This window comes from Lycorma delicatula, chromosome 11 (assembly GCF_047948215.1).
Source record: "Lycorma delicatula isolate Av1 chromosome 11, ASM4794821v1, whole genome shotgun sequence".
Taxonomy (NCBI): domain Eukaryota; kingdom Metazoa; phylum Arthropoda; class Insecta; order Hemiptera; family Fulgoridae; genus Lycorma; species Lycorma delicatula.
Window position 1 is genome coordinate 72,558,300 of NC_134465.1, and position 21,212 is coordinate 72,579,511.

Consider the following 21,212-nt stretch of genomic DNA (forward strand, 5'->3'; position numbering starts at 1 on the left):
ACAATTAGGTTATAAGAAATGCGGCTAAGTTCTACCCAGGACCTCATATTCTATTCATGTTACCATATGTATATCAATATTTTTATGAAATATTAAAAATGTAAATTCAATTGTACTCTTTTGCCGTTAAGTTCCTTAATAAAACACTAAGCAAGTCATTATTATAAAATATTTATTAGGCCTTCATATTCTTTTATAAAGTATGTCATCTTTTGGGGCCCCATCAAAAAGTCAAATTGAATTTTTAAGATATAAAATCCCTTTTGGCACGCAGGAAGGCGGAGGTAGATTTCACCGGTGCTAAGTAGGGGATAAAAAGATGTCCACCTTAAAATTAAAATACTCATCAATTTTTCTCAATATGACAATGGTTGCATGTAAAAAAAAGTTTCCCATGTTTAGCATACGTCAAGCCCATTTTCTTACAATTTCAGCATTTCCAACATTCCAACATTTCCAGCATTCCAACATTTTGGTCATTCCTTGCTGTAAAGGTTGGTCATATCAAAATTTGTTTCAAACAAAAATTTTAGATAATGTTTAGAGAACTAACAAACAATTTAAACCAATTTGATACTGTGCCTATTAAGGGAGGTATAATATTTTTTGTCATCAAACCCCCCCCCCCCCCATTTTTTCCACCCCCTGGACCAATGGTTGATGATATCAAAAAACTATATGTTTTAGGCACTTATCCAAAGAATAGAAGGACTTTAAACAAATTTGATATTTTACTTAATAGGAAAGTTATAGCAATATTTTGTTTTTTTTGAAAAAACCCCCCCCGCCACCATTTCCATTCCAATGGTCTGATTTTGGCTGTTAAGGAACTCGATCTAGATTTTAGACGAGTTATTTTTTAAGAACAATTTGAAAGTGATTGGCACAAAATTACAGCAGTTATCGTGTCTACAAGAAAGTGAAATATATATATATAAACTTTTGAGCTGACGGTGGTTTTGGGGTCTCGGCCATGTGAAACACGAAGATATGTCAAAATTTTCCAGATGTTGAATCATGGTACCCATTACAACTGGTAGCTTTCTATAAAATCTACCTAAAAATGGGCTGTCATATCATTAATTGTCACCCTAAGTATGTATCATATATTCTATAGCAGAAAATTAGATTACCTTATCCTTGTATTTATATTTATGAATGTGCAAGCTTTGCTAAAAAAAGGATGTTCACTTATTCGTAAAAAATAATAATATCCACTTTTACCAAACCAAATAACGAACTGTTTTCATTTAACACAACACAGTACTTCAGCTTACAAGAAAGAGCCTTATTATACTATTGTGTCCATTTTTAATAAATAGCCAAACCATTTGGAAAATTTTCTCTTCAATTTATTTAAAATGCAATGAAAAGATTTTCTTTTTCAGAAACAATATTATTCTGTTTACAATTTTTTTTTTGTCTTCAGTCGTTTGACTGGTTTGATGCTGCTCTCCAAGATTCCCTCTCAGAATCAATTTTACCAGTCGTTTCATTTCAGTATAACCCTTACATCCTACAGCCATAAATAATTTGTTTTACATATTCCAAACGTCGCCCGCTTGCACAATTTTTTCCTTCTACCTGTTCCTCCAATATTAAAGCGATAGTTCCAAGATGCCTTAATATATGGCCTATAAATCTGTCTCTTCTTTTATCTATAATTTTCCAAATACGTTTTTTCATCAATTTGTCCCAACACCTTTTCATTTGTCACTTTATACACCCATCTGGTTTTTAAAATTCTCTTATAGCAATACAGCTCTAGCTTCTATCTTTTCTCCTAATCTTTCTAACAAAGCTTCTAATCTTTTCTTCTCAGGTACATCGATCGTCCAAGTTTGACTTCCATATAAAGATACGCTTCAAACATATACTTTCAAAAATGTTTTCCTGACATTTAAATTAATTTTTGATGTAAACAAATTATATTTCTGGCTGAAGGCTCGCTTCACCTGTGCTATTCGGTATTTTATATTGCTACTGCTTCGTCCATCTTTAGTAATTCTACTTTTCCAAAATAACAAAATTCTTCTACCTCCATAATCTTTTTTCTTCCTATTTTTACATTCAGTGGTCCATCTTCATTATTTCTACTACATTTCATTACTTTTATTTTGTTCTTGTTTATTTTAATGTGGTAGTTCCTGCATAAGACTTCATCCATGCCATTCATTGTTTCTTCAAAAGCTTTTCTACTCTTAGTTAGAATTACTATATCATCAGCAAATCATAGCATCTTTATCTTTTCTCCTTGTACTGTTACTCCAGATCTAAGGTGTTCTTAAATATCATTAACTGCTAGTTCTATGTAAATATTAATAAGTAACGGTGATAGGGAACGTTCTTGTCAGACTCCCTTTTTTATTACAGCTTTTCTCTTATGTTCTTCAATTATTACTGTTGCTGTTTGGTTCCTGTAAATGTTAGCGATTGGTCTTCTATCTCTGTAATTCCTATTTTTTTTAATATGTTGATAATTTTATTCCAGTCTACATTATCGAATGCCTTTTCAAGTTTGTAAATGCCAAGTATGTTTGTTTGTTTTTCTTTAATCTTCTTTGTACTATTAATCTGAGCGCTAAAATTGCTTCCCTTGTCCCTATACTTTTCCTGCAACCAAATTGGTTTTTTCTTAACACTTCTTCCACTCTCTTCTCAATTCTTCTGTACAGAATTCTAGTTAAGATTTTTGATGCATTTATAGTTAAGCTAATTGTTCTATATTTTTCACATTTATCTGCTCCTGCTTTCTTTAGTATCATGATAATAACACTCTTTATGAAGATTGATGGAACTTCCCCTTTTTCGTAAATATTACACACCAGTTTGTATAACCTATCTATCGCTTCCTCACCAGCACTGCACAGCAATTCTGCAGATATTCTGTCTATTCCAGGAGCCTTTCTGCCACTCAAATCTTTTAATGCTCACTTAAATTCAGCATCTAGTATCATTTCTTCCTTTTCATCCTCTTCGAATTCCTCTTCTTCCTCTATAACACCATTTTCTAATTCATTTCCTCCATATAACTCTTCAATATTTTCCACCCACCTATCGACCTTTCCTTTCATATTATAAATCAGTGTACCATCTTTGTTTAACACATTATAAGATTTTAATTTATGTACCACAAAATTTTCCTTAACTTTCCTGTATGTTCTGTTTACTTTAGCAATGATCATTTCTCTTCCCACTTCTGAATACTTTTCTTTAATCCACTCCTCTTTCGCTAGTTTGCACTTCCTGTTTATAGTATTTCTTAATTATCGATAGTTCCTTTTACTTTCTTCATCACTAGCATTCTTATATTTTTTATGTTCATCCATCAGTTGCAATATATCCTCTGATATCCAAGGTTTTCTACCAGTTCTCTTTGTTCTGCCTAAGTTTGGTTCTGCTGATTTATGAATTTCCTTTTTAACATTCTCCCATTCTTCTTCAATATTTTCTACCTTAGCTTTTTAACTCAGATCTCCTCAAAAATCTGTTTTACCTCTTTGTAGGCCCGGACGTAGGAAGAAGAAGGCTCTAGTTTTAATATACCGACAATTAAATTCGCAATGTAACAACCACAACTCTCGGTAGTTTCGTCGGCTGAAATTCAAATAATGCTATCCTCGAGTTCATTGCTTATTTCTTCCATAACTTGTAGGTAAATCGTCGGTATGTAATATTTACGCAATATTGATTCATCTGGTGTATTTTGATTCAAGCAATATTTTCGCAGAAAATCTTTGAAGGTAGAATTTGTAAGTTCGGGAAGAGGAATATTACTTGTAACCAATGTTTCACGTAAATCTACGCTAAAATAGTTATTTTGTTTACCTTTTGAAGTGAAATCACCGCTAATTGTCGCTATTATAAGTTGTTCTCGTGGGCCTTTCTTTTACAATCCTGCGATATGAAGACTTGTCTTCACGTGCTGGTCTATTTAAAACTTTTTTGTATACGACATATTTCTCTCGCAAACTCGACAATATAATAAATTTCCGTCGTATGTAAATGTTCCAGGATAGTCAACTATCTACTTAGAGGCCTTTTTGTTTTTTTGTTTTTTTTTGGGAGGAATGGTACATATTAAACTTTGCTGAAATAAATAAAAAACTAAACTAAAGCGATAAGCGCGTCAACAATATCTTCCGTAATTTAATTGCCTAGTGGGAGGAGTGCTGCAGTAGACGTGCGCGACGCAGAACGGTATCGTCCGTCTTTGTTTCGCGTGATTCTGTGTTTTATTTAGGCATATAATAATATTATCCTACCAAAACCATAGACGCGCGGCTGGAGAGCATAGACGTGCGCTCTAAGAGCCGTGCGGCTAATAGGTTTGGCCGGCTACAACGTAAGATTTCATTTATTAACTAGCTATCCTACCGGAAAATATTGTAAATATAGCGAAAATACGCATCATCACTAGATTTTAATTGCACCTAGTGCAATAACCGGTGAGAATGGGCTTAATATGCAAATGCATATAATCCTATCTCCAATTATCAGCAATAAATGCAAATTATTCTGATAAATCTCTTAGAATCAGTAATCAATAATAATGTAAGTTATAAATCTTGCTTTTTTAGGGGTGGGAGATTGATGATTATTTTATAGATTTATTATGATAAATTAATCATCAACCTGGTTTGGAGCTTGTGTGGGGGAATATGAGACGGAACTTTTATAGGACGTGAAAGAATGCATTACCTGACTGGGATTCAAACCTGGGACCTTCCAGATGAATTTTTTTAAAGAAAGATACTATCACTCCATCAGGGAGGTTGGAAATTATATTTTATTCAACTTGTAATTTACTGAAATTTAATCTTTACAAAATGTTGTTTGGCATAGTTTTTTTAATAATAGCTGAATGCATCGTAATTTTTATTTTGAAATCGGTATCCTAGTAACCAAACAACTGATTCTCATTTTATTTAAATAATTTTAATTCATTTAAACTTGTTTTTCATTTACATAAAGATAGTCAAAAAATGCTTACCATAATTGATGAAAATTAATGTTAGTGAACTAACTACAATTTGAATTTCTACTATAATGATTAAAATCGAAAAAAATCAGAAAGGCAGTTGTAAAGAAAAAGGAGTAAGGGGAAATTGTCAAGAATAAAAGAGAAATTTTCTGAACTAAAATTACAATTAATATCCATAAGGAAAATTTCAGTATTATATCTTATTGAAGAGAAACTGGGCAGATAAATAGATATTATTTTTAGTCTGTATTAATAAGAATAGAGAATAAAAATATATGTTACTCTTAAAAACATTCAACATATGGTAAGTTATAAAAGTTTTATATTTTTTCTGTATTTTACAAGACTTTTTCATCTGTTCTTTGATAGTAATGTAAGTAAAGACAAATATCTCATCTCATTTATTTTTGTATAACTTTAAAACTTTATAGTGAAAAACTAATTAACACTGAAAAACTTTACTATATATGTATGTATTGTTTAACGTTTTGATTAAAACTGCAAGATATTTGTTAAACAATATTTTTAAAACAAAAGCTACTTATATATATGTATACGTTTTATATATATATATATATATATATATATATATATGAAATTTTTTTCATTTATATATATGAAAAAAATTGAACATGATTACCACATACTATACAATTAAAAGGCTAAGTTATCCCAATAAAAGGCTAAGTTGTATAACCTACAACCAGCAATGATTTTTTTAAAATAAGCAATAAGTGCTTATCTAAGTATAATACTAAAATGATGTATTATTGAATTTATAAACTATGCGTGAAAACGAAAAAAAAATTATAATGTAAATATATGTCTAAATTTTTTATTTTTGTGAACTGAATTGAATTAAAATGTAACAGAAGATTTTAATTCAAATAAATAAACTTTTAAACCGATCAGAACATAAAAATACATTTTATAGATCAAATCAGTTGTATTTAAATACCATATTAATTAATTAAATATAAACACGTGAAATGTTATAATAAAATACAAAAATATTTTTAGTTAGGCACGGTTTGATTTTATTAGTGAAAGCATATTGTTATTCACTGGAGTTTCAGCTGAAGTTATTGCAATACAATTTTTATCCGGTACTTTTTTGTTTTACGCAGTAAAAATAAGGGAAACCAATGACGACACTCTTTATATTTTAGAACTTTTATGGATCTTCAGACATTATCCTACTTTAAAAATTAATAACTTTATACATTAAATAACAATAAACTCAAAATAAACAAAGTTCAGAAAATTAACTTTTTTATTTATTTATCCTAATTTTTTTGTCTTCAAAAGTGTTCTTTTTTCTGAAGACAGACAGACTTTTGAAGACAAAAAAATTAGGATAAATAAATAAAAAAGTTAAAATTCATTCGTGCATTAATGAGGTCCTTAACAATAAAATTACTCAACTTTAGAAAATTTGTAAGTTCAAAGATTCAATGAAGAATTAAAAGTGGTCTAAAATAACACCGATATAATAATTAGAAGTTGTTTGTGTAATTGACATCAGATGTATTATTTCCAATCTAAATATTCTGTTTGTTAAAAAAAAAATCAGTAAAGTAATATATTTCAGTAATTTGGCTAATAAAATTTGCAAAACTATAAATTATAATTATTAAGATTTATTATTGCATATTTGTAATTCAAACAAAAGCATTAATTTTATTACCTGCAATTTACAGTGTTGTTAGAATAACACTATATTATGTAAACTGTTATATACAATATTATGTCATTACATTTGCATGTAATTCTGCTTTATATACAGGATACACAATAGCTTATACACACACCATTTTTTTACTAAATTGTATCCTTGTAAGTAGTAATAAATATGAAACTTACATCTGGATATTAATTTTATGTTGCAGATGCAAAACAGAATTGGAAGAACAAAACAGAAGAAAACAAGAAAAACGGAACGAGTGAATGAAGAAAGAGAAATAGAAACATAGAATAGAAGAGATGTTTACGACAGTGAATAGTGGGCATTTAAACATTTAGAAAGGGGCTAGATATTTTAGAGGGTATAGGGTATAGGGTATAGGATTAGTAGAGAATATAGGGGATGGGATTATTAGATGCAATTGTGCAGGTCAAAATTATAGGTAGCAATTTCATATAGTACATAACCAATAAAGTTTATGGAAATGTAATTGCTACCTAGCTTAGTTGGGGGATAGGGTTAACCACACATGCCCGTAGGAATAGTCAGGAATACAGGCTGTCCATCAAGTCTAATCTGGAAAAAAAGCCTGTTGGATGATTCCTATGACTGGTCTCTGAGCCCTTAGGAATAGCAATACAGCTCCCAGCGCTGATCTGGAAAAAAAAACAAGAGTAGGTTGCGCTATTCCTATACGTGTGTTTCTAACTTCAGGAGGTTTTAAAAGCAGCTTGGTATATCCGATGGTATATCCGATAGGATTGATTGGATTATTGGATGATTGGGGGTAACAGGTTAGGGTTAAGGTAACATTTATGGTTAGGGCATCATCCTCCCTTGTTGTTCGTGTACAATCCCCTGGCTCGTCCAGGGAGACTCTTTTGAGACTTGGTGAGTGGCGTAGGTTAATGAGGGGAAGAAAATTTCCGTTTACTATTCACAAAATAGCGCATGTTTATCTGAATAGGTTTTTTACATTTTCAGGTGAAACACAAATGAAGAAACTCTATATTTAATTAAATGCAGCTGACTAAAAAGATGAAGTTAGAAGATGTGAGAAATTATGAAGATTACTTTCATGACAAATGAGAATTAGAAAAGAAAAAAAATAATGTAAGCGCTTTCTTGTCTTAGTTTACAGATTTTATTTCTAAGATATTTAACATTATGTATTAATGTCATTCTCTTTATACAGGTATGTAGTTTTTATGTTCATAAATACAAATAAGAGTAACAATTATTCTGTTGAAATATTTATCATAGTACTGATATGATAAAATTATTCTATTTATCTGTCCAGACATTTTCAATAAGATTTTAGTTAATAAATGGCATATTGATTTTTAATTTCTCTTAAGTTATTAATTTTATTTTGAATAATGTTTTTCTTTTGACACGGATAAATGTGGCGGAGTTGTGTTGTTCCTGGATTATTTATCAATAAATTCCTTAATGGAAAAAATTTTTATCTGTAGTCCACAGATTTCGAATTTTTAAAATTTCTTTTAACTGTTCGCCTTCTGCCGGTAATTTTGAAAATATGTGAAAACCAGTGAATGAGCTGAAGATGTGGATGTTTCTACCGATAGTACATTATCAGTATATAGGTAAGACAAATTCTTAGTTTTATTCTTTTTAATTCAGTAAGGCTTAATTTAATACATTACAATATAAGAAAATATTTTACATTATTTTAATATTTAAAAAACTGTTTATCTATGCTGTAACATAGAATTCTCTATCTTGAACAATCTACAATTGTTTTTAGTTGTAGTCTTGTTGGTCTGCCAAGAAATTTACAGAACTATTTTTTAACATAACTGAAGGGAATAATCTATCCGAAAAATGGAACATACGCCACAATAGCAAAAAGATTATGAGAATTTTCTCATATAAATTAAATACATATAGTATGGGTTTACAGTATTACATGTAATTTTTCACACTTATCTTCCATTACAATTCTTGAATGATCTCAACATCTTCTTTCTGCAGGTTGTCATTCAAAAACTTTCTTAAGCAAATAGTTCTTACTCATCCTCATTAAATGTCCATACAAAGTCAATAGCTTCTGCTCGATTTTATTCTTAAACTGCCACTTTTCACTTTCATTCTTTTACAAAATTGAACATTCAGTGAAATCATAATATTCAAGGACATACACTAAATTTCAGAATTAATTATCATTTGCAAGTAACCTCATGAAAACTGGACGTAATAAAATGACATGTAAATTTTACACATGCAGATAAAAATCGTGAATTAAACTAATTTAAATGACATAAATTTAAAAATATAATAAATTCAAAAGAAATAATATATTAGTCCAAGAAACAGAACACAAATCAAATTTAATATACTGGATACTCAAACTCCATAGTAGATGGGTTTTCTAACAAAGTTTTATGACATTGCCGCTAACAATGATGAGTATTACTGAGGCTGAACTACATTTTAGTACTGAAAAAATCTTATATAACCATATTTCCAAATATTATTCAGGAAACAAATCTGTGACATAACTACTATTTTATAAAAATAAACTGAAGTTTTTACAAAAAAAATTTCTCAGTTTCAGCAAGTAATATAATTTTATAAATTAAATGCAATTATTGATATGAGAAACATTTCATACACCATTTCTTTATCGTAACAAATGAAACTCTTTTTCATAAAAAATTTCATGTAATATACAATTTTGATAAATTTTATTAATATAAATTACATTTGAAAATGTCTTTATTTAGAAACTTTCAGTGTAAAAAAGATTAAACATTTTTTCAATATATATATATTTTTTTAAAATTATTTAATCTTTTTATATGTTTTCAATTTTAAGTTAAAGAATGTTTTATTAACTGATGATGAGGGTAACCCTTGAAAGCGCTTTTATATAAGTGTAAGGTAAGATACATTATTGAATGTACTCCAATTGGAAGACTTTTTATAATTTCGTCTTTGATATATATATATTTTATTTTTATACAGTTACAATTTATTTATTCCATAATTTTTTTTTCTTCCAAAGGTTTATAAAGGAAATCATTAGATTATAATTCGTAATCAGCAGATTCAAGTATCTGGGGAAACCATCATGCTCAACATCTCTGAAAAAAAGCAATGAACAAACGAGTACGCAACCTGGAATTCGCATATCAACTCATCCAATTCTATGATCACATTTCTTGTATTAATGACATAAGACTCAAAACTTATCCTCATACACATCAAAACCTAAAATAACAAAAGGATCGATGATATGGGAAAAGATATGAAAGAAATAATCACTGATGAAGAAACAAAAACCGGAACACATTTTGAGACTGTCAAAAATTTCTAAAAAAAAAATTTATTTAAATACAACTGGTATAATGTTTTAACTGGTTTAATTAATGTTAATATACAAATTATATATATATATATATGTTATTCTCCAACATTGGAGGCAATTAACCAAATTTAAATAAACCAAAAAATAAATAAAATTATATATGTGAAACATAATAGTAATCTATTTTTTTATGTCTTTTCTCTTCTTAAGGTAATATAAGTTAAAAGTATATAGTGTATAAATAACATTTAATATAAAAACGTTGGATTTTGTTAGTTAAAAAGGTTTTTACCAGTTATAAAACTACTAAAAACAAACTTTAAAACTAAGTTAATTTGAAATTCAAACTTTATAAACTGCATTTTAAACTTTCAGATTTAGTATACATACTTAATTACTTAACCAAGATATATATATATACATATACATTTAATATTAACCTTTACATTTACATGCAAAGATTAATAAGTAATGGTGATAGGGAATGCCTTGTCATACTCCCTTTCTTATTTTGGCTTCTTTATGTTCTTGAATTATTACTCTTGCTGTTTGGTTCCTGTAAATGTTAGTAATTGTTCTTCTATCTTTGTATTTGAACCCAAATTTTTTTTTAAATGCTGAACATTTTATTCCAGTCTACATTATCGAATGCTTTTTCAAGTCTGTAAATGCCAAGTATGTTTGTTTGTTTTTCTTTAATCTTCTTTGTACTATTAATCTGAGGCCTAAAATTGCTTCCCTTGTCCCTATACTTTTCCTGAAACCAAATTGGTCTTCTCCTAACACTTCTTCCACTCTCCTCTCAATTCTTCTGTATAGAATTCTAGTTAAGATTTTTGATGCATGACTAGTTAAACTAATTGTTCTGTATTCTTCACATTTATCTGCTCCTGCTTTCTTTGATATCATGACTATAACATTTTTTTGAAGTCTGACGGAAATTTCCCTTTTTCATAAATATTACACACCAGTTTGTATAATCTTTCAATCGCTTCCTCACCTGCACTGTGCAGTAATTCTACAGGTATTCCGTCTATTCCAGTAGCCTTTCTTCCGTTCAAGTCTTTTAATGCTCTCTTAAATTCAGATCTTAGTATTGTTTCTCCCATTTCATTCTCTTCAACTTCCTCTATAAGACCATTTTCTAATTCAATTCCTCCGTATAACTCTTCAATATATTCCACCCACCTATCGACTTTACCTTTCATATTATAATTCAGTGTACCATCTTTGTTTAACACATTATTGGATTTTAATTTATGTACCACAAAATTTTCCTGTATGCTCCGTCTATTTTACCAATGTTCATTTCTCTTTCCACTTCTGAACACTTTTCTTTAATCCACTCTTCTTTCGCTAGTTTGCACTTTCTGTTTATAGTATTTCTTAATTGTTAATAGTTCCTTTTACTTTCTTCATCACTAGCATTCTTATATTTTCTACGTTCATCCATCAGCTGCAATATATCATCTGAAACACAAGGCTTTCTACCAGTTCTTTTTGTTTTGCCTGAGTTTGCTTCTGCTGATTTAAGAATTTCCTTTTTAACATTCTCCCATTCTTTTTCTACATTTTCTACCTTATCTCTTTTACTCAGACCTCTTGCGACGCCCTCCTCAAAAATCTTCTTACCTCCTCTTCCTCAAGCTTCTCTAAATTCCACCGATTCATCTGACTCCTTTTCTTAGGTTTTTAAATCCCAATCTACATTTCATTATCACTAAATTATGGTCGCTATTAATGTCTGCTCCAGGGTAAGCTTTGAAGTCAAGTTGATTTCTAAATCTTTTTTTAACCATGATATAATCTGATATCTTGTAGTATCACCTGACTTTTTCCATGGCTGTATTCTCTATTATGATTTTTTAACTGGGTGTTGGCAATTACTAAATTATAGTTCGGGCAAAACTCTATAACTCTTTGCCCAGCCCGTATTCACCCACTATATTTTCTTCCTTGCCTTTTTCAATCCTTGCATACCAATCTCCAACTATTATTAAATTTTCATCTCCTTTTATGTGTTTAATTGCTTCATCAATTTCTTCGTATACACACTCTACCTCATCATCATGGGCACTTGTAGGCATATAGACGTTAACAATCGTTGACGGTTTAGGTTTTGATTTTATCCTTAATACAATGATTTTATCGCTATGCATTTTGAAATACTCTACTCTCTTCCCTATCTTCTTGTTCATTACAAAACCTACTCCTGCCTGCTCTTTATTTTAAGCTGAATTAATTATTCTGAAATCACCTGACCAAAGTTGTTTTCCTCTTCCCACTGAACCTCGCTTATTCTGAAAAACCATCAAGAAGACGTCTTATATTTTGAGAAATAAAATAGAACCTACAAAGGAGAAAGCAATACCACCTGCTGAAGAAAGTAGAACTGTGATCGTTAAAGCAACAGTCTTGCACAGATTTTCATTGTCTTATGCAGATTTGCTGAAGACAATGAAATCGGCAGTTACATCAGATGAAGCTAATGACGTAATATTGTTGAGAAAAGGTAGAAATGAAGAGCTTCACATCAGAATACAAGGAGCTCAAAAAGCTCTGCAGAGTTTACTAAATTCAATGATTATAACTAGTGCATGCGCATACCAAATTTCATTCACACAGGTGTGGTGGTTATTACCATTTTAAATACTTTCTTACTCATTGAATATTATTCATTTATTTAATTCTACTTCTCACCTGTTACATCACAACATAGCAGTTGACTACAACAGTTGTACATCAGAGCTTTACTAATGTGTTGAGAGGGGCTACTATTGATGCAGTACACCCACTTAGCCACTAGTTTATTTAGAGTATTTTTTGGGATATGCGTGCAATTTTACAAATTTGTTTAGAGGTTTTTTTTTTTAATTGTAAACAAACGTGCCTAATAAAGATAAGACCTTATTTAGGCAAAATCATCTTGCTCTACAGCCTCACCAACTTGACCTTTTAAGTTGAAAATTTATTGTCATCATGCATAAATAGAAGTAATTGCTACTAATACAGAAACCAATACATAGAAGTAATCTGACCAAGTATGATCAGTAGTTCTGAAGATTAGTCCAGTAGTTCTGGAGATAAAAGGTGATTTAGAGGACGACACCAAACATACACATGTACATACCAACTTCCAGAAAATTTCCATCCAGTTTTTGGTTTTTCAGATTCCTTAGGTATCAAAATGTGAAAATCCAGTGAAAACTGCATATGCCGAAATTGGACCAATTATAATACTTCCCTTCTAAAGCTATAGCTCTGCTATATCACTAGGCAGGAAAGTAAAACAAAAACCACTTTTTTTTTCATCAGCAACAATCTGGATTGTGTTCAACATGTGCATAAATGTGCTCAAAAAATTTTTGGTAGTGTCATCTGAATTGATTTATTATGTATTATTTTTTACATTTAATGTATTGCCTTAAAATATTATTTCAGATGTTTGTATTTAAATAATTAATATGGATTACAATATTTTATCTTATGATCAGTTTTTATTATAATCTACCTCATTTTGAAATGATACATAATGTATTTTTATGTACTGACCAGAATAAAGATTTATTTATTTATTATCAAATATGAAAGATTAATTATTCTTCCTGTTTTCCTACATTATTAATTACTATAGCTCTATTACAGACTTGAAAAATATTTGTTACACAATTCTCAGGTGGAGAATCTGGTTACTCCTCTCTACTCTATGTTATTCAGTAAAATTTTAAGCCCATTAAAGAATAACACAATAAAGAACACATTTATTAACAATCACCATTCCTTCATCATTTATATGCTTCAGAATTTAGTTTTTTAAAAATAATTCAATAATTAAAGTCAAATGAATCAAACTGAACATCCTTTATTTTCATAGATACTTTCTGATTCAGGTTCAACTGTAATTAATGTTCTAACTTTCTGATCTGCTCTTGGTTTCTCAACATTTCCAGTACTTTTTCCTTACCTACATTTATTATAACATTATATACCAGGTGATTCAGAAAGGACTTCACAACTTTAAAACATATAAAAATTTATTTAGGTAACTTACAGATTTAGTTGAGGTCTCATTTTATAGAAAACACATCAAGTTTGTCATCCAACATTCACTTTGGATCGATATGGCTTTTATTTGTAATCGACATACATCCCACCTGAAGTTGATTTCATTCCAGACTGTAGCCAGCAAGCCGGGTGTTACCTCAGCAACTGTGGCATTAATTTGGTTAATTTAAGGTCTTAGCTCAGCAAGACTAGCAGGCAAAGGTGGTACATAAACCTGATCTTTAATGAAACTCCACAAGAAAAACTCTAGTGGGGTCAAAAATGGGGAGCAAGCCATAGAACTGGACCTTTACGACCAATCTACTGACTTGGTAACTGAGCATCAAGAAAATCTCGGACTTCTAGCTGGTAATGAGATGGTGCCTTGTTGCTGATAGTAATGGCATCCATCTTGATTATCATTGTTAACTAAAAAAAATGTTGAAGCATGTCCAGATACACAATACCATTTATGGTTGCCTCCTGGAAGAAGAACAGGCTATACAGTGTTTGTTTGCTTAGGCCACAAAAACCATTGACCTTAGGGCTATCACAAATGTGCTACCAAGTTTCATGAGGGTTTTCACTACTCCATAATCAGCATTTATGGGTGTTCACCTTGTCACTGATGTGAAACATTGACTTATCACTAAAAATGTATCGTTATCTGCAATTCCATACATCATTTCCACAAAAATCTGCAGCTGAGCAACTTTGTAGTCATCTGTAATGTTTTGAACTATGGTTAGTTTGTATGATTTCAAGTGTAGTCGTTTACATAATACGCGCCAAACAGTCATTTGTCGAATGTCAGTCTCATGTGATGCACATAGGGTTGATTTCTTCAGACTATGTGCAAAGTGTTTTCTGAATTGTTCCACAGCAGCTTCATGGAGGGCATGTGGGTGTACTGGTGATTTTGTGTCCCAATGAAGGTTTGGTGCCAAGTGTAAATTGTATGCCTACTAGGAGGCTCCCTGCTGTGCGTACCCTCTATGAAAATTATGTTGTGCTGCAGTTGCTGACTGCAAATTGTGAAATCAAAACACACAGCATGCACATTCCGCACCAGAAGATATATCCAGTTATAAAAATATTGGTGACACTGCTGGTGGTTGAGTTCGACAGGTGAATCAAAACTTGATGTATTTTACTATGAAACGATACCTTAACTAAATCTGTAAGTTATCTAAATAAATTTTTTTATATGTTTAAAATTGTGAAGTCCTTTTTGAATCACCTGGTATTATGATGTTTCATCGTGTCTAACATTTTATATCAGCACCTTACTCAATTGAATTCCTGTTAGCACTGTGGTAAGAGAAATCCTGAAAAAGATTCTACTGAACAGCTTTGGAAAGGTTTTAAAAGAATGAGTTTCATTAATTTGAACGTGAGTTGTTTGCAGGTTTTAATCATTTTAAATAAACATATATTAATTCAAAAATAATAATTAATAAAACTGTAAATTTCTGCAGCATGGAATTAGATTATTCTACATCATTTGTAATTGCTATAACTTCTTGGATGTCATTAAAAAACATGTAAAGAATGTTACTTATATTACTTACAACTGTAAATATGTGTAAGGCAAAACTATAAATTAACACACTCAAATTTGATTAAAGAGAGAGGTAATTTCTCTTTTGTTTGATTATCCCCTTACTCTTCCCTCTTCTTTCTTTGTTTTTTATTATTTATTCCCTGAGCAAGTACCGTGAGAGTTGGATTAGCCAACATGATTCCATTTATAGTGCTTGTTTGATATCGTATGGCATTCTTATAGCTGACAGGGTTTCCACTTCTTTTTATGACTTGGCAGTGTGATGACCCTATGCGTCCTGTGGAGCTGTCAGAAAACATATCTTTCTTGTCTGGTATTGCACAAATAAATAAACAAACATAAATAAATAAAGTGGCTGAGCTACTTACTCAGTAAAGCCAGCCCTCCTATTTCTGTTCCTATTCATCCATTAATATATGTTACTTATGTGTAAATACTTTGCTGTTGTAAAAATATAATAATTGAATAAGATTAATATTCAGTTTAATGCACTTGGAAATATGCTTCTGAAGATCTTTTCAGAAGTATGATAAGTTCTTTTTTATATTATTGTTGCAAATGACACTATTTTTAATGACATTCATTTTACAGTGGTAGAAAACCTATGATAGTGAACCTAGTGGTAAACCAGATAATTGGAATAACTGCCGTTAATTACATCATTTTCTCCAGTAACTCTGAGGAAGAAACTGTATCATAGTTTCTAAGATTTTCTGGAAGGATATTTCTAAGCATTTTAAAAATGAATCATATTAAACATACTTTTTGATAAAGTATAAATGACATTTCATAATTTTGGCCTATATATCGTACTGTTTGATGTTAAAATGCTATGCATTACTTAGGTTAAAGTTACGCCAGCATCTCATCCATTACATAATTATATTTTACCATAGATCATCTTAGTAAAATGTGATTAACATTTTTAGAAAACATTTAAAATGAGTCATTTTCTAAATACAAAAATTTTTTTTCAGATTTTTTTTGGAACTATTATTTAGTATCTTTATCACTGCTGTTGTCTGGTCTCCATCTTGAAATAGAAAACTCTTTTTAATATGTGGCCAAATAAAGCATTTATTTTTATTTTTTAATCACTACTACTCATAGCAAATTATGATACTCTGTATGTATGATAATGCTTTCCTTCCTTTTGATGTGGTTTTTTCTACAATTCCGCCTTAGATTTATTTTTTCTATTTATAGCACATTAACATTTTTAACCTTTATATAATAGAGTTACAAATAAAATAAATGTCTTAATATGATAAATACATAATATAGTTCACATAAGTAATGCATATTTCACTGCACCATCAGATGTTCATCTGATAGAGCAAGATCAGGGTTACATAGGAGCTGGGGAATAACTGATTATTCCATTTGTTCAAAGTATTGGTTTATGACTAGAGGCTTGTGAGTATTAGTATTAACATGATGCAGTTTAATGTCATGAAGATTTTTTTCAAGTCTTTTCTTTCTGATGAATTCTCAGTGTTTATTATTGATGCAACAGAATGCAACCCAATGTTCACTGTAAACTGTTGAGCCTTGTTAAAGAAAATCCAACAAAATGCTTCTTCTTTAATCCCAGGAAACAAGAACCATCACTTCTGACATTTGTAGTTCATAGGTGAAGTTCTGTTTCGCTACTCAGTAAATTGTCTCTTAATCTCATAATGATGTTTTGGTTTTGGTTTGCTTGACATTTCTCCCTGCCACCACCCCATTTGGTCGCCCTAAAGCATAAGACCGGGTGTCTGTGTCAGAAACGAATACTGAGCCTCAAAACAGTTAAGTGACCAGCATCCTAACTAGCTCCTACAGCTAACCTAAAAGCGTGAGTGGAATAAGCGTGGTATCATACATCACTTGCTTGTGTGTCCCATCGCCCACTTGTCATATATCACTAAAATGGGTAGGCACATCCCGTCAACTACTAAAACATATATGACTATCAATAATTAAATTTATCTCATCAAAGATAGCAATTCACTGCCACGCCTAGGTCGCTAAATGTCAGCAAGTACCTGTCGACCATTAAAGCACTTGGAGCCTTAATCTGGCTGGTAGCCTGCCATATCTCTCAGTTAGCTTCCTGCAGCAGCGCAGTAGGAGTATTTTCCCTTAGGAAAATTACTGATGTCGGTTGAACAAAGCAACCACATTAAGGAACTCCCACACGGTCTGATAATGTGGCTCTTGCCACATTGACTCACCACTTGTGAGTGGCCAATTTTCCCCTTGACCTATATGTTCCTGGGTGGCCTGAGTATTGATCCCCCAAGAGCTGGGCAGTCGAACATCATGTGTTCGTTCAACTGGACCCCCCCCCCCCCCCCCCGCAGACGCATAACTCATCAGCTGCCAGGCAGAACCGAAACAAATATTAGTTTAAATTTACATGGTTGAGAGCACTTGGGCTCCCGTTGCCCTTAAAAATGATGGAGAGACATACCATCCCCCCAAATTCTGTATAAACTTATACAGGGATCTTCCTTTAGTCATGGCGTGCCATTCTTGCTGCAATGCTTCCATCATGAGGCTGTAAAGCCTGGAGAAGGGCAGCTGTTCGAAATTTAAAACCAGTGCATTGAGATAATTTCTTCATGGCCGCCTGAACTTTCACCACTAAATCAATTGGGAGAGCCTTTCCCAATACGGTGGTATCCTCTTAGAAGGTTATTTTAAAAAACACCAGTGCATACAATTAAGTTTAAGGAGTGCTGGGCACTCCTTAAATTTTGAATAAGTCTTGATTTCTTTCCAACCTACGCGCCCAAACGGACGCCGTGTAAGAGGTCATACCTTCAAAGATACCTCAGTACACCATGTACAAATGACGGCCTGACAGCCCGTAATCCTTCTGAATAATCCTCCTCCTAAGCTTGTGCATCAGAGACGGCATTCGCCACTCATAATGATATATTCAAATTTTATTTTCAGTTATCAAATTTAAAGAAAAGTACTGTAAACATCATCAAACTCAAAAAGAGACTTCAAACATGGAAACAATTCTATGAACCTTCCACCTTTTAGCCTTTCAAAGCAGGTGTTAACTGATTAGGCACACTCTTTCCTGTAGTCTAGTTCCTCTATAATCCTTTTCACAGCATTACGTCTAAAATTGAAGGTTGTAACAGTTTCTCATAATGTGATTCACCAATCTGCACAAATCATATCAACTCACTGCCAGTTTTCATCAGTCACTGGCCTTCCAGAAAATGGTTTGTTGACAAGACATTTAACCAATAAAGTGAGTTGTTTTTAAGGCAGGAGAAATGAAAGTTTCTCCTGTCTTAAACTTATTAAGCAATCTTCAAACTCTGCTCATGTTCAACACTGTCTCTTCATACAGGTTTTTGAGCTGACCATGGATATTTGCAGCTATTCATCCCTTTTTCATAAAAAAATTTATGAAAAAGGGACCTTCTTTTCTAAATGAAAGTATTTTATCTCAATGGGTATGAATTTCAGACACAACACAATATTAGGATTTTACAGATCAACAAGCGTTACTCTCAGTACAATTTAAGTAAAATTAATGAATGTCCGATGTTAAAATAATAATATTGTTTATCATTTAATGAATGGAAATGAAACAACATAATATTCATCAGAATAATATAGAAATTAAATTTAACTGTAAGCTTACATATGTTTGTTTTATTATTGCTTTTGTAGTACAGCTCTTTTATACAAAAAAAAAATTGTCTGGTTTTAACTATTCAAATTATCAAATAATGAACACCAGTGCTTTTATTAAAATATAAACAATTCATTACAAATGTGAAAGTTAAACAAATGAATGTAAATGTTACAATTTTTTTCTGTATAATAATGAAACAAAAAACTGAATGGGATATAAAAAACCCCTTACCAACAACTGTAAATGTAACATAATATTTACTTAGCTCTAAACATATATATTGTTGTAGTTTTTTGGTTGAAAAAGAATCTTCTAAACAATATAATTTTAGTGCCTTGATTTTTAAAAGTCACTATTATTAAATGTATGATGTTTTTGTCCACACTGGTCACTAGTCAAATTATTATTAATCTTTAATGACAATCAATTGCACTGCTGCCTTGAAGTAGTATTTAAAATGAATTATTTCACAGTGGTAGAGAGTAATTATTCTGTTGTATCCCCAAAATGGGGTTGTGACATTTGTAAAGTACCTGAGGTTTAAGTAGCACCAGTCCTTGGAGGCTTTCTCTGAGAGTATTGATGTTCGTTATACATCTATATTTAATTCAGTGAACACTCTATTCATCAGAATGATGGTGTATCTTTATTAGTTGTTGAGCTGAAACCAATCTACACAAACCAATCTTATCAACTCACTACCAATTTTAATATCTAAACAAGCTTGGAGTATACTTTCGTTAAATCAAGAATTATTATTTTCTTATTTTTGACAAATCTTTATTAAAGCAGAGAACAGCAATGAAATATTCATCTGATAAAGCACTACCAGGTAGAAAAAAGTTTGGGAATCAATTAACATTGATTCCCAACCTTTTAGTGTTCAACTGTTAAACCTTTATTTAGAATTCAGTAAGCTTGGCATGCTGATACACAACTCTATGTTTGGATCAATGAAGAAAGCAGTGGGAAACCATTTCATTTCTCACTTTCTTTAGTAATTCTGACTTGGAGTGCTTGTTAAGCAAGCAGTCTGCTCACTCTTGTGCATGCAGTTTGTTTTGTTGAATTCCAAACTTATGCATGACAGTTAATTATTTATCTGCTTTTATGATGTATGGCCAAACCAAGCAGAGTGTATATTAAGCAGGAATTTTGACAGATTTCAATAATGCTGATCCTCCAATTTTCAGTTCATGTGATTGCTATGTGAGTGGCTTGATATCTTTACAAAAAATCCTCCCAGCACTTCACAAATCTCTGGGATTATTTTTCCAAGTAACTGAAGTGATATCCTGAAACTAAATTTTAAATCTACATAAGACCTTCTTTTTGCTAGATAAAGAAAAGTTGCAATAAGGCATTTAGGAGGGATACTTTCACGCTAAAGCATATTCTGCTTCAACATTAGAAGTCCAACCATACAATGTTTCAAGACACTAACAATGGAGTTTGCAGGATACAGTGCAAACTGTGTGAAGGTAAATACATCCTTCTTAGGCAGACTGCATAAAGGGAAGTGAATAGACTTGATATTTTATACTTGAAAATGGCTGACATTTCAAAAATGACTTGTGACTCATATCAGGTTGCTTAAAATACTTATCAGTTATGGTACTTTTACACAATGACAAATTAGATTTAAATTTCACTATGAGAGTTGCGAGAGCAAATGAAAATATTATTACATAAGCAGTAAAAAAATTTGGTTTGTTTCGCCATGAATAATTATATTAAATTTATTAAATATACATTAACTATAATTGTAATATTTTCATATTCAAGTTATCTAGCCTTTCTTCAGTATTGTGATTGATATTATCCATTTTTTCAATATTTTCTACTTTTGGAGTGAATAAAAAACTCAGTGTATCAAAGTGGTCTTGATCCAATTTAATATTTTAACATTTTAATAGACATCTTAATTAACATAAAATTAATAATTTCAACATAAAT

At 31.1% G+C, this 21,212-nt stretch overlaps 1 long non-coding RNA gene across 3 annotated transcripts in view; it reads left to right on the top strand.

The window, feature by feature from the left end:
* LOC142332316 (uncharacterized) overlaps positions 1–7,775 on the top strand; it is a 673,176-nt gene extending 665,401 nt beyond the window's left edge. For all 3 annotated transcript variants that reach the window (XR_012758251.1, XR_012758250.1, XR_012758252.1), the window contains one exon: positions 6,874–7,775. This is a non-coding gene — a long non-coding RNA (uncharacterized LOC142332316). The remainder of the gene's footprint in view (positions 1–6,873) is intronic.
* Positions 7,776–21,212: the final 13,437 nt, after the last annotated feature.